This window comes from Solenopsis invicta, chromosome 7 (genome assembly GCF_016802725.1).
Source record: "Solenopsis invicta isolate M01_SB chromosome 7, UNIL_Sinv_3.0, whole genome shotgun sequence".
NCBI lineage: Eukaryota > Metazoa > Arthropoda > Insecta > Hymenoptera > Formicidae > Solenopsis > Solenopsis invicta.
Genome location: NC_052670.1, coordinates 14,022,592 through 14,037,413, shown reverse-complemented (window position 1 = coordinate 14,037,413; position 14,822 = coordinate 14,022,592). Strand labels below are relative to the sequence as shown.

Below are 14,822 nucleotides of genomic sequence, written 5' to 3'. Positions count from 1 at the left end.
AGACTATCGCTCGAAGACAAATTCACCTGGGAAAAATAAAGCGGCAAGATAACGAAATTACCCGCCCTGCTTATCTGACGTATTAGCGCGGTCTTATTATTTCTCTTTTTATTGTCGCTAGATGGTTGCTGGCGCGCACGTAATTTTTAATCCTATTGTTCTGTTCAGATCCGCTTGACTCTTAATGTATTTTTTTTTTTACTAATATTTTATTAAATTTTTTTTTCTAACTTTTAATGATTTTGATAATGTAAGAGCTTTTTTGTGCAAAAATTTTTTTATTTTTTTTTAGAAATCTTTTATCATATTGAGCAATATAATTATAAAATACTGTACATTCGAACAGAGCAGCATATATGTATAATTAAAGATCCTTTGAAGTTTGTAGGTACTTTACATTTGAAAGCTTTATACATTTTCTGTTTTATTTTAGAAAATGCTTTTTTTGCAAAATGATATTTCTCGCATAAAAGAGAAACTTAAATTACTGGCTTTTTTTTATTGGAAGATATCTAAATTGACTTCACAAAATTTTAAAACGTTTTACTCAAGTGCACAAAAAGAAAACCAAAAAGCGATTTCATGTTAATAACGAAAAAAAAAAATTATTTAAATATACAAAAAGTTCATTTAAATTAAACATTTTTTAATTATTAACATGCAATCATCCTTCATGGTTTTTACTTTCGTGAAAACTTTAATTGTGCAAAAGAAAAAAATTTAGAATGCTGTAAAACCAATTCAAAGATATTTTCTAATAGAAAATGTCAATAATTTGTCTTAAGTTTCTTTTAAGAATGTTCCATATTTATTTGAAATATTTTCTTAAAATTGTACGTATATTTGTTATATATATTTCTGCATGTTTCATTACATTTCTTTATAAATAAATTCGAGCTTTTTGTTTAAATATTATAAATTTTGTAATTCAATTGATAATAACCGATTTTTTATAAAATTCTTTTAGAAAATATTAAATTACATTTTTCAAATATTTTATAAACTGAGAGAGAGAGAGAGAGAGAGAGAGAGAGAGAGAGAGAGAGAGAGAGAGAGAGAAAATAAATATCTATACTCTTATATTATCTTCAATGGTTGGATATGACAACGGATGAGATGCGCGCTTCTCATATATTGTCTTCATATCAAGTCTATCTTTTCTTTTTCGTACTTGTGTACTTTTTCCTTTGGAATACTTTCTAAGAGGATAAGAAAACGCTTCTCCTTCTCCTCTTATATGCATTATCCCGCAGTGCTTTACATAACTGAAAGACGGATTTCCAGCATTCTTTTGCATCATTTTATATTTCCGTGATCCAAAGTTTATATTATGGATGACTATTCATTTTGTATCTTTCAGAGTATTTCTGGCATTTTGCGGCATTGAGTAATGGATATTGTACATTCAGCTCATACGTTGACCGTGGAAAAAGTAGGAAAAGTCTCCCGTTTCCTATCCTATCCTATCCGTACTGTTTCATTACCGAATGATGTTAGAGAGATATTACATATTTATACGACGACGTTTTTAGCTCGGGGCACTCGAGCATAAAAGTTTGGAGTCTAAACGCTGTTATGGAGCAGATTGCATCGTTATTATGCGCCACAATTGCACCATTAGTCAAGCGTGAAAGCGTCTTTTGATAGTTTGGAAGTTCTAGACCACAGCTAAAATGTTTTTGTTATGTTTTTTCCCCAAGTATATTATTCAATTCGCAAAAACTACAATTGCAAGAATCTATGTCATTCAACTAAAGGGAGGTTTGTATGCTTAAATTGGATGCAACATTTGAAAATTCATTTTAGGGAAAGGAATATATGTATGTACACAAAATTCTCCGTTTAGATGTTATTTACTACTATGTTAGAGGTACAGAAATTTAATTTATAGTATAAAAATGTCAATAAATATGTTTAATAAAAATACAGATTTTTCTATCATTAAAAACAGATCTGAAAATTGAATTTTGTCATAATTCCGTAACTTCTACAGCAGCAAAATGTTATTTTTTGATCTAGTTTTTCTCAGGATATTTTGTTTTATTAAAATAGACATTAGAAAAATACTACGAAATAATAATAAAAATAACGTCAATTTTTATGCGAAAATTAGAGTTTTGCGTTTATGTTGTTATTATTTTGTAATAATATTGTCCTGTTGGTCTATTTTAGGTTCAATATATAAAGTTCTGAAGAAAATTAGATCAATAAATAACAGATTGCTCCCTTGGAAGTCACGGAATCATGATAAAACGCGAGGCACTTAAAATTTTCGGGCTCGTCTTCAATGACAGAAGGCTCTTACTCTTTTAGAAAGTTTTGTATTAGAAATTAATTTTCTGCATCTAAATACAGTAATAAATAACACTTAAACAAGGAAATGTCTTTCTCTGAAATAAATTCTCAAGTTTCGCCTTCAGTTTGATTATATAAATTTCTTATGTTCTCCTTAAACGAACATATTAGCAAATTATAATTGCGATTATAATGTAGAAAGCTGCACGGAATGAAACTTTGATAAGAAATGAAACAGATATATAATACGTCCTATATTAGTTATCCCAAATATATATAACGAGCAATAGATATGTGAGAAAAAAGAGTTTTGAACGTGATGAACATGAAAAATCCTAGACCGCATTGCGTCAATAATCCGGATGAAATAAACCTACAGCTTAGCTGAAATCGCTATCCGTTTTTGGATTATTAATAATTCCACCTATGTAACAAGAGAATTCAAGATAATTAAGATAATTGCTTAAGGTAATTTTCTTCAAAACTTCAAGGTAATTTCAAGCGATGTTTTCATGCAGCCTTATCATCATTGTATAGACAGAAAGAGAGAAACGCCTTCGAAGAATTTTAAAGAAATATAGGGCAATTGTCTTAATTACTCCCGTTTTGAGTACATATACTGCAAGTGTGTAAAATGTGTAATCACTTTTTACGCATTTGCATTTTTAATGCATAAAATTAAATTTACGCGTGTGATTTTTGTACACGTTAAACGCCTTAGACGAGTATTAATGTTAAATTACATGCACTTAAATGCGTAAAAAGTGACTACATAATTTTATACACAAAAATACACACTTGGATTTGCAATGTAGTATCGTCTCTAAGACCGCGTCACGAGACAATGGTTACGATACGGTTAAGAAACGGCAGTAGACACAAACATCGATACATTTCAATTGCAAGCCCGAATCTTGGGAAGCGGTGATGTGAAACGTTCGACGAGATACGCGACGCGAGTGCGTCGCGAGCGATTGGTACCGCGCGAGTAAACAACAACAGATAGGTTACTCACCCCTCTTTCCAGTCGCGCTGCCCGACGAAGCCTCTGTTGTTTTTCTCCTCGAGTCCGTTTGGAGCCGCCTACGAGTTCGGACGTGTTCGCCCGTTACTTATATTTTTGCACCTGTCGACTGCATCGCAATCACGGCCGCCGGGAAAACGGACTACCGTCGTTCTGAACCTGGAAAGTTCGAATAATTGCTTAGGTTTAATGGCCAAATCGTCCCCGTCTTGACTAGTTCCACGGGACGGGTGCTAAATCGCAGCGCTGCTCCTCCATAGCACTTACATGACACGGCGCGAGTGAAGCCGCAGAGTTAAGATGCCGAATCGACACGGTTCATCTCCACCTTCTATCCCATACATGCGTTAGCGCGCGTTGCAGCACGCGTAAAGCGCCTTGTGCGCGCACGGAAGCCGTCTCGATTGGTCGTTTCGATTTCGGCCTCTCTAACTCTCGCTTGACTCGCATCGAGTCGCGGCGATTAATCGGAGTGAACCTGCCGACGTGACGTCATCCGCTATCGGCGCTCTTTCCCGCCGACGGAACGCCATGGAGACGCAGCGCAGCGAAGCGCTCTCGAATCGCGTTTAATCGGGAATTACGTACGGCTCGCGCAATTGATCCTGTATTCGCTGCGTTTCGGTAATGAGCGCGCGCGTATGCAAGTACTATGGGAGAAGCAGCGCTGCGAAGGAGAGGAGCAGCAGAGGCTTACAAGACCGGGGAGAAGGGTGAGTAACCTCTCATTTATTTGTTGCCATTCACTCGCGCGGTACTAATCGCTCGCGACGCACTCGCGTCGCGTGTCTCGCCGATCGTTTTGTATCAACGCTGTTTTACATCACCGAGATTTGGGCTTGCAATGGAAACGAATCGACGTTCGCGCGTACTGCCGTTACTTAACCATATCGTAATCATTGTCGCTTACAATTAGCGCGTGATGTGGTCTTAGGGACGACACTACATGGCAAATTCAATTGTGTATTTTTGTGTGTGAAATTATGTTGTTGCTCTGTTACGCATTTGTGTGCGTGTATTTTTTTTTACATGCTTAGACGTGGAATTTAATACTGATACACGTCTAAGCGTGTAAAAAGTACAAAAATTACACGCATAAATTTAATTTAACGCATAAAAAATACAAATGCGTAAAAAGTGACTGCACGTTTTACACACTTGCATTTGTAGTGCAGTGTCAGTTGATGTGCTCATTTTGTAGTTTTTAGAATACATAATAAATATTCTTTTTTATCATTGTTCAAGTAAAAACTTTAATATACATAGGATAAAAAAAACAAGCAAGAAACTGCTTAGTTATTTAAATACAATAAAAAAAAAAAAATAAGAATTTAAGATATGAACTTATAATACTACCAGTTCTGCTAGGGATCAATGTCCTGAATAGTGTCCTCCCCCCTTACGCCAGGCAGGATTACTGCAACACGTATCTAATATTATATCCTTATTACTACTACGTATTTATTTATGTTTATATGAGAGTTTAACATTAAACATTTTAAATATATCACTTTTTATACTTTTTTATAAGAAAAAAAGGCTATAAGGAATTGAACCTGTTATCAATAAATGATCTGAATACTACTCCTCCTTTCTTCGCCGATTACTGCTTATATTATTGATGTTGTGAAGTATTCTTGAAACCATTCAACTTACATTCAGAACATTTTTACTACTTCTTATAATCTCGACGACACTCGCTTTGAAAGAAAATAAAATCGATTTTTGTTTTAAAGGAATATTTTATTTCTTTAACTCAGTATTTATAAAGAAATAAATATCTTATTTTTGTCAACATTTAATACATCCAAAGTTTATTAAAATCAGAGAGGGACACTTGATTGTATTTTTTGTTAGTTTAACATTACAACATTTTTAAAAAGGTAACTGTATCTTACATGGTCTACTTAAGCTTTGCGATTTTGTATAATTTTTTTACTGAGTCCTAAATTAATAACTCATTCTCAGATTCAAAGTAGAAAATATTTCTAAAAATTAATTTAAAATATGGGACATTTTCAAATGTCTACGTGAGTGCAGTGAAGATTTGTAAAGAAGGTGTTTGGTCGTATTTGGTACATATCTACTCAATATAGCCTAATTATGTTTACTTTTTTTTTTCAAAAAGTGTTAGGAAAACAGATAATAAACTGACCTAATGCTATATTTATAAGTTTATAAATTTATTAACATGTTGACATATTTATTGACATATTAATACAGTATATAAAGAACTATTTTCATCAACAATCTATTAAGTAAATAATTGACTTATCTCAATTTTTCCCCTTTATAATCATAGCTTATAAATCGGTGTTTAGTTAATGAATTAAAATTCATGATCTGAAGTAATAGAATTACTGAAAAAAACATTACAATCGATGTGTGAGTACTCATTATTAAACTACGCCATATATATTCAACCTTACAAAGAGTTTTCTTTCTGTGACTATAAACAGGACGCTATGACGAAAATATAAATCAAATAAAGCGTTGTAAAGTGCAAGTATAAAGCTACACACAATATGAACCGCGGAGATAATTAACCACTACTAGTTATGGAAAGCGGTAACTTTTCTACGAAATATTAGATCATGAAGAATTCACAATTAAGCAGTCAGCTGTTGCAAACAAGTCACGTTAACAGCCTGTACGACACACTAGCGTTATTTATGAATTTATCATGTAACTACTTAGATACAGCAAGTAGGCCATATAGGGGTCACTTACCTTATATAACATTCTCGTACCTATTTTATTCTAATACTGCTTGGAAAGAACCGGCAGTAATGGGGACAGTTGCTCCATATATTGTACAGTACATATTGTAAACGTATATTATATACTTAAATTTTCTAACTATGACAATCTCACTTACTGATATAAACATAATTAGGGCAATTTTCGTTTCTCTCCGCTGTGCAAGTTCGCACAGCTGTCACTCTCGCTCTGTTTCATCATAGATCCAACTTCCCCGTATTACATTATGCGCACTTATGTCGCATAGCGGACAAACTTGCTCTCATCCAATCTCCACTACGTAAGTTTTGGCCGCCGCCGAGATTGTTGGTTAGTTGGTGAGCCGGTCGTCGGGGAAAACCGCCCTTGAGTTATTCGCCGACCTTCGTCGGCGCACGTAGGGCGTAAGACGTCTCCGTCGGTGGTGGCGTCGCGTCGCTCCGTTGCGTCTCGTCGCCTCGCATCGTCTCGGCCCGAAGGGAAATCCGTCAGCCAGTCGATCCGGATTCTAATGATTGATGCTGCGCTCCATCGGGAAACGTCTGGCGCAAGCTGATGGTGAAGTTATCTCAACTTTCTGCAAAGAGAAAAAAAGAGGAAAGCAGCGAAAGAGAGAAGAGCGAGGCGGGAGGGGAGAGAGAGAGAGGGAGGATAAAAAGAGAGGCGCATTTACGGAAACATTTACCATTCTCATTGCGAATTGAAACCCATCGCGATCAAAATCCGATCGCGAGCGTCGACTCGTAAAGCGTCTCGTGCGTTTAGCTTGGGGGAGTTTATTCGTCGAGGAGCGTGATGCGAATGCACGTCGTAAATCATTTATCGCTCGTGGCACCGCCGTGAGCAACTTACGAAATTTTTATTGGCGTAAATCGAATATTCACCGCACCCTCCGCAGAGATTTATAGTTACAGCAGCGAGAGTGTGCCACGTGTCGCGAAACGTGTCGTTTGACCTGATTTTCCATGATAAGTAAGAGTATAGCTCTTTACCATTCAGGATTACCATCGGGATTCGAGCTCTCTAGATTTCGTCGCAGATATTAATTGAAAGCTTAACGGCGGATTAACTAATTGTGCGCCGATGCGAGTGGTCGGTGGCGGTTCGTGATTGACAATAGTCTGAGCCTGTCGTCATAGTTGCATTACGGTTAGACAGTGGAATACGCAACGTGGAACTGATTCTACACATTGAAAGTTTGGAATACCTAGATTTCCTCTCTGTTGTCCGTGGATCTCCCCTACCAACACTCGAGATTGAATTTTCTTCATAAAAATAACGAAACAGATAATCTTTGTGTTACAAGCAGTGCTCGTGTTGTGCTTAAATTAAAGTTCTTTAGATAAGATAAATTACACGTAAACGTATTTTAGATAGAAGATAAAAATGATTTAACTTTTAATTCGTCTAAATCGTTTTATCTAGATAATTTTAAGGTAACATCGCTGTCGAGCAATACAACGTACTTGTATTTTTATTTACAAATCTTTATTTTATCTGGAAACAAGAGTTTTTCAAATAATTCAATCTGACAGAAAAATTTTCCTCTTTTGATTTGGTTCAATACACAAATAAAAAATCGGAGTTGAAAAATGTATAGGGAGTACAATTCTTATTTATGACTGACAAAATTTTTTGGAAATGTTTCCGACTCAATTCAAACTAATTATAGTTTTGAGCAAATTTTTACGTTGCGCTACTATTTTCTGCTCGTGCAGTCTATTGTTATCACGTGAAAAAAATTCTGTTAGGATAAGTGCAAATTTGGTTGAAGCTAAGAACAATATTTTATACTCGTTGTGGTTCACAGTAGAGTTTAGATATTTTAAAACAGATAACACTTTTTTTATCTAAGATAAAGATGAAGATAATATATTATAATATTCTAGACAAATATAAGATGTAGCCATTTGCTTATCTAGATGATTATCTAGATAATTTTATATAAATTACAAATACCAGTTACAAGCGATTAAATATTTCAAAATTTAATCAAAACTTTTTGTCGAATTATTTTAGAATTGTTTTTTCTTATAGCTGCATCGCAATTTTTGGTAATTTATTTCTTGTTTATATAAATTTTGCGAATAAAAGGAGACAAATTATGATGTAAAAACAATTTTAATCATACACATGACTGTGTGCAATTATAGTTCTGTTATTGCAGAGTGTCCTAAAATTTTTTAAAATCCAGACTTATTGAATTTCCAACTGACCGATTTTTTCACATCTGTTTTCGCGAAGCGTTATTTTTCAAGCTCTCGGATTTTCTCCTGCATTCGCACTTATCAGAACGGAAAAAAGTTATAATTATTTTATAGTAAAATCATGGAGTAATCCGCTTTTAATTAACGCGCTGGATGTCACATGGGAATTCTATATAAATAGCGAATCAAATGAGAATATTTGAATCCGAAGATCGATCGTGCGCGCGGAGTCGAGGCTGGGCTGATACTCGGCTGTAGCTGTGCTGTAGTATAATATTCTAAAAGAAAGGAGACCTTGCGGGTTTCATATCGAAGTAACTGAAATGTAAATCGTGTAGAGCGTGTGTTCGATATCGCATCGGTGCTGGAAGTTAACGTTGATTTTGACTCGTCGGGAGGGTCAAATATCATCGATCGTTCTATTGCGTCGGTCAGCGCCGGTGCGAATGTTTGGTAATTTTAACAACTCCGCTAACGAACTTCGGGCATTAATTGCATGGAAAGCAGCATAAATGCGGCGGATATCCGATTGTTTCTCTTTAGGAAATTTTTTTCTTAAGTTGTGGGTTAACGGATATTAAATAATTTGCATATTAAATAATTCGTGAGCATTCGCAGTCGAAATTAAATATATTCCTTTGACATGAAACTTGCTTTTGTGTGTGCGTGTGAATGTATGTGCGCTCGTCTATGTATGGGAGTAATAAATTTTATGTAATATAACACATTTCTGAACAAGCGTTCGCAAATTGGAATGAAATGAAAAATATTAAAACAACGTAATATGCATATATATGGATTTTCAATATTTTCGAATCAAATCACTTTACGCGGCTATCGTTATTACATAACATACATAGGTTGTTGGATTTCTGAAAAGGTTAACAAATATTTTCAAATGTGCTATGAGACAGAAGGGAAAATGGGGAGACTGTTAAAGTAGTAAAGCATCTAGCGGAAATATTGCTTTAACCTTCAACCATATAATATTTATGTGGAAAATAAAAATATATAAATTGAAAAACACAAATGCAATTATATTTTTATATATATTATATTTTTAAAGTGATGGTACAAATGAGAAAAAGAGGTTCTTTCTTTAGAAAAATGAGTCTAAAATATAAATGATTTGGAAATAATTTTTGTTTAAAAAAAATGATTTTGAAAAGCAGGAGATTAATTAAAATAATATTTATTTTTATACTTGAAACAATTAACTTTTTATTATTGCACTTTTCATGTATATTTTAGCAGCCATTATGAAGATGAATTCAATGATGTTTAAACGACTCCATGGAAAGCCATTCGAGCTTAAAAGCATACAATGATATTATTCATTTTCCAATTTTCAAAGTCAATTTTTTTGAGAGCGAAGCATTGTAAAAGAAAGTTTTACTTAGTTTTTTTTTTATTAAAATCACTTCGTAATTGTATCGTCAATTCGAAGAACTGTTTACGAGCGCAACTATCATTATAAATTCAATTATTGATTCAATTTACCCCGACGGAAAATATCGGACGTTCGAGTTTCCGCATCATGCGCATAATGACACTTTCATTCTTGGCGATTCACATTGACGCGAGCCAACGATCGCGTCGGTAGCAAGAGAGAGACTAAACGTTTAACGCTATTATCGCGCACAACGAGGTAGCATCCTTCAGGCCCGTAGCGCAAAATAGCAATTGCAACGAGGTCGGAGTAAACCTTGTAAGAGCAATCAAATTACTAGTTTCCAAAGTGCAAGATCGTCGGGCGACATTTGGCCCGAATGCCGCCGCACCCGTTATGACCTCAGCCTTGGCCCTCTAGCTTCGTATTTTGATTCGGCAGTTCGGTCGATGCTTTTCATTTGCGCGACGTCGAAATGAGCAATAGTGTTTCTTCGAACGACAAAGTGATCTCTATCGGCTTCTTTGAACATCGATATTCCGATCGATTTATCGTCTCGAAACTGCTGCTCGTTAATCACCGACACTTGCAACTCCGTCAATTTACTTAATGGATTGAAATTGCCTGTAGAAGTCTTTAGAGAAGAAAAGCTTATTTTTATACATAATTTGCAGATTCTTTGTATTTTTTTTGTGACTATTACAAAATTATATTTTGGATAATTTTTGTCAGCTTCAGTTTTACAATTATTGACATATATTAAAAATTATTGAATTCCAATTTTATTTTATTAATATAATTAATTTTAATAATCTTAAATAAAAACTTCAATTCAAATAAAAATTTTAATGTGCTGATAATTGTAAAACTACAATGTAAATTATCGAGAACTAAATATAATTTTTATCGTTTCTGTATAAAAAATACGAAGAGTCTGCAAATTACATACAAAATTGAGCTTTTTTCTTGGAAAATTTCTTCGGGATCCATTAACTAAATTGACAGAGTCACAAGAGTGTCGGTTATTATATTAATTATATCAAATTTTAATTTTATTTGTTCTCATGAACATTGAATTCTTCAAAGGATTAAAAGGATTAAAAGATCAAAAGGGATAAAAATGTCAAAGTTTAAGACATCCGCAGTTATCGGATTCTGATTTACTATATTATGGGAAGATTTAATATTGGAACTTTTTATCAATTTTTAAATTGAAAAGGAAATTTTGAAAAGGATTTTAAATTTCTTGTTAAAAGCGCAAATATTTTATTGACGATAAACTTTCCAACTTTTTACGTTACAGCAGTACACAGCATTGCTTCGTGTCTCAGGGAAGACTTAACTTGCTGCGATTGCATTTTCTACAACGCGTGTAACACGTTACAGTGTAGTTACATAATCTTGTGAATCGACGTGAATAAATAGGCGAGGTGCCATAGCTCGCGAAAATATTGAATATTGATTCTAATTTGTAAAGCAAATCAGCAGAAATAACACGGGGACCGTACATGTGGACTTTTCGAAAGGTCAGTTTTTATAGCAACTTCATTGGATTGATCGTTTATATATCTTCGAGCGTCAAATTAGCGTTTTTTCTCAAGACTGTTATTGACACTGAAATTCGCGCCGTAGATTTCTGCAGGTCACCTTATCCCGAGAACGGCCCAGGTACAAAAAGCTTAAAGATAAAAAACAAATATTTTAATTAATAATAATATAAATAAAACATAGATCAATATGTGAAAACATAATTAATTGAAAAACTTTAACAGTCATAGCTAAATTTTAATGATGTTACTTGATTTTATATATTTTCATGAAACTGCACGCCGAATAAATATAATTATAAGCTGAACAGGTATATTAATATCCCAATATTAAATTGATAATTAACTTAATAATAAATAATGCTAATAAGTATCTAATGTAGCAAGAAAATTCTTTCCTCTTTAAAAAGTCAAAGCTGAGGAGTTATTTTTCGCATCAAATTCTTCATAGTTTTTTTTTTAAGATGGAAAGGATTTTCTTATTGGCATCATTGCCCACATTAGATGCTTGTTACCTGTCAGCATCATTTATTATTAAATTGATAACTATTTAATATATATCTTGACATTATTATTTTAGTTCAACTTAAACTATACTTTAAGACTGAAAATTTATTAGAGGCGCAATTTCATGAATTAGAAAATGTATATATAATCAACCTATGACTCTTAAGGCTCTTCAATTAATTGTTTTCTATTCATTTTTAAATATTATCACATAATTATTTTTTACGTAACTTTATGATAACTTTATGATCTTCAAAAAAATTATTGTCTCTTCAACATCTCGTGATTGCTATTATCTTTTTATTTGACTGAATAGACGTTTAGCACTCTCTTTCTCTCTCCAGGCCTTCAGATCTAACGCTGTTTCCTTCGTCGATCAAAAAGCGTCACGTACCCTCCGTCAGATATGAAAACTTCAATCTCTGTATCCAAATTGTCACGTTCTTTGGCAGCTCTCATCATGCATACAAACCGTCTCATTTGTAGTCGGTTATCCTCAGCACACATTATCGTATAAGCCTGGGTTATAGGAATATTTGACGATCTGGTGCATTATGTAGCATGCCCGTCGCGCGTGCCTAATTTACGACAGACCTGGCGAACGCTGCGTGATACGATAAGAGAAATACGCCGAGATTACCGGACGCGAAAGTACCAAACCGACGTTGATAGCTGACTCGGTGCGAATAATTGCTTTTGGGTTTATCGCGCGGCGACGGCTGCTGTACGGACGGGGTAGAGACGGCTTCTACCTCCGGCGTACGTGTGTTCGACCGTGGGGTTTATCGACGTTCGTTCTCTTCGACGCTCTCTTTACGAAATTACGCGCTATCCCGCCTGCCGATGAGGATGTAGAACTTAATCGGCGCAGAAAAGGTCTATAAATTATTCGTACCTTTTTCTTCGTTTCACGTCAAAGCTCCCGAGCTTTCCGCTATGCATTATCTATGTAAGCTGAACATCGTGATTAAATGAGGGAATACAAATGATGTAGAATCGCCTAGCTTTGAAAGAAATATAAGATGGCTATTATGTAGGCGGAAAGCTATCGAAGAAGTCAAGGAGCCACTTTAACCTAGTTAATCAGTATTCGGAATATTGATGAATTGCGATGAGACTAAGCCGAGCAAAACAAACAGCGCAGTTTGTATAGGCTTGAGAGAGACTTGTTTCAAGAAACATTAATTTATGAGCAAGATAAAATCCACTATTTAAGAAAAGGTATTCTTGTTCTTTCCAGCGGTTACAGATGTCGTAAATTTTCGAGGAGAAAATTCTGACAGGAATATAAGTTGTCGTAGGAAGAAAACTCGAACTGTCGCTCGGAGGTTTAAATCAAGGCATTTCGCTAAGTAGGGATCACGAGCGTACTCATGTCGTTGCTAGTTCGACGACTTCTTCTCGTATTTCCTGCTAAGAGCTCTTCCTGTAGGCTCTTCGATTGCGTCGAGTGTAATCTAGATCGACATCAGCCACGTGATTTCTTGTCGCGTGTAGAATATCCGGTAGCTTAAACCCTCTGGTGCGCGAGCGACACTCGCAACGGTGTTGCGAGTTCACGGTACTTCATGGCAAATCATTGTTAGGAAGGATCGCGGTGGAAATCCCACGAGCGAAAAACCGACGATATTTTCGTTAAGTCGCCGGCCAATGAATTTTCTGTTCAAAGCTGACGGTGAAACGGTGTGATTTAAGGATTACGGCGCTGAAAAATCTACTTTACAAGTATTACAGACAGAAGCGTGTCAATTTATAGGAATGTGTGTTTTTTGAAATGTTAAGCTAATAATATTTTTCGTTATTTTCACTCGGTATTTTTTTCTATTTTCTGCCCTATTTGATCGTAAAATACATCATACTGTTGTTTAAAAGTGTTAGTTTCCTATTCATTGCGATCGAATTAACTAAGCCGATTATGTATCTGCTCGTACAGTCCAATTCATCGGAAGCTTGATTAAACAATAAAGCATATTGATGTTAGAGTTGGCTGGTTTATTATATTTTGCAATGTAGGCAAGAGAATCACATTTGTTATTATAATTACATTAAAATGAGATAATGTAGAAGCTCATATACATATACGTAATATTTATATAATAATAATTAGGTTATAGCGCTACCGGTATATTTATTAGGCAATATTGCACATTGTGCAGCGCACAAGCTTATAAATAGTTTATGTTACGCTGATATAACATTTCGGAATAGCTTGTTAATTAATTTCGCGATAAATACGCTTCAGATGGTGAAAGATTCTAGTTTTCGCAACACAGGAGAAATGTTATCTGGAATTCTCAAAGTGTCACAGATTTTAACGATATTTTCTTTAAAAGAGAGAATTATTACTGCGCTGCTGTTCACTCAGTATTTTTCAATCTTCAAGAAATATTTCAACGAATTGAAATAAGACTGCGTTTCTTATAACACAAATCGGAAGAAACAGCCAATGCACGCTCATAGCAAGATTTTAGCGTGATAAAAGTGTGATTTTTAAATACATTTTCTAATTCTTTGAACGGTGATTTTATAGATACTTTTTAGCATTAGTATAAGGTGGAAAAGGTGCATCATAAGCACATTTGAATCAATAATGTTATTAAAATTATTTTATGTTGAAATTTAACGATATTATATTTATTAAAATGTTTTAATGGATTTAAAATTATGAAGTATATTATGAAATATTTATTAATTAAAATGTGATTTATAAAAATGTGACAACAATGGGTCGAAGAGGAACAGGGGTGGTAATCTGTTCACGATTAAAAAATACATTAAAAATATTAGTTTCGTTTAAAAAACACATAGTATGTTGTTATAAAATTATACTTTTTTTTTTAAATAATTTGTTAGAAAAGAATATAAGAGAAGATAGATAGAGATAAATGTTGACTTATTTCAATTAGAAGATAGATCACAGGTGAACTATCAAAAATGATATCTCTAATGCTTCTGAACGCATTCTTCTATGTAGAGTGACAATCGCTTTGTGCTATTGAATAATTTTGTTTATCTTGAAATGTGTATAGCCAAATAAAAAGCTATAAATAATAAAAAGAAAAAAAAGCACTTGAGTGTACATACATTCGTATGATAATACGTTCAAGTTTAAA

The 14,822-nt window shown here is 34.2% G+C and overlaps 1 protein-coding gene and 1 long non-coding RNA gene across 4 annotated transcripts in view; one reads left to right on the top strand and one right to left on the bottom strand.

Moving 5' to 3' along the window:
- LOC105199815 (synaptotagmin-7) overlaps nt 1-14,822 on the top strand; it is a 248,139-nt gene that overhangs the window by 45,325 nt on the left and 187,992 nt on the right. The window lies entirely within an intron of this gene.
- Nucleotides 5,486-10,050, bottom strand: LOC120358301. Its single transcript, XR_005575252.1, has 2 exons — nt 9,766-10,050; nt 5,486-6,635 (listed from the first exon to the last, which is right to left on the bottom strand). It is a non-coding gene; the product is annotated as an uncharacterized LOC120358301 (long non-coding RNA).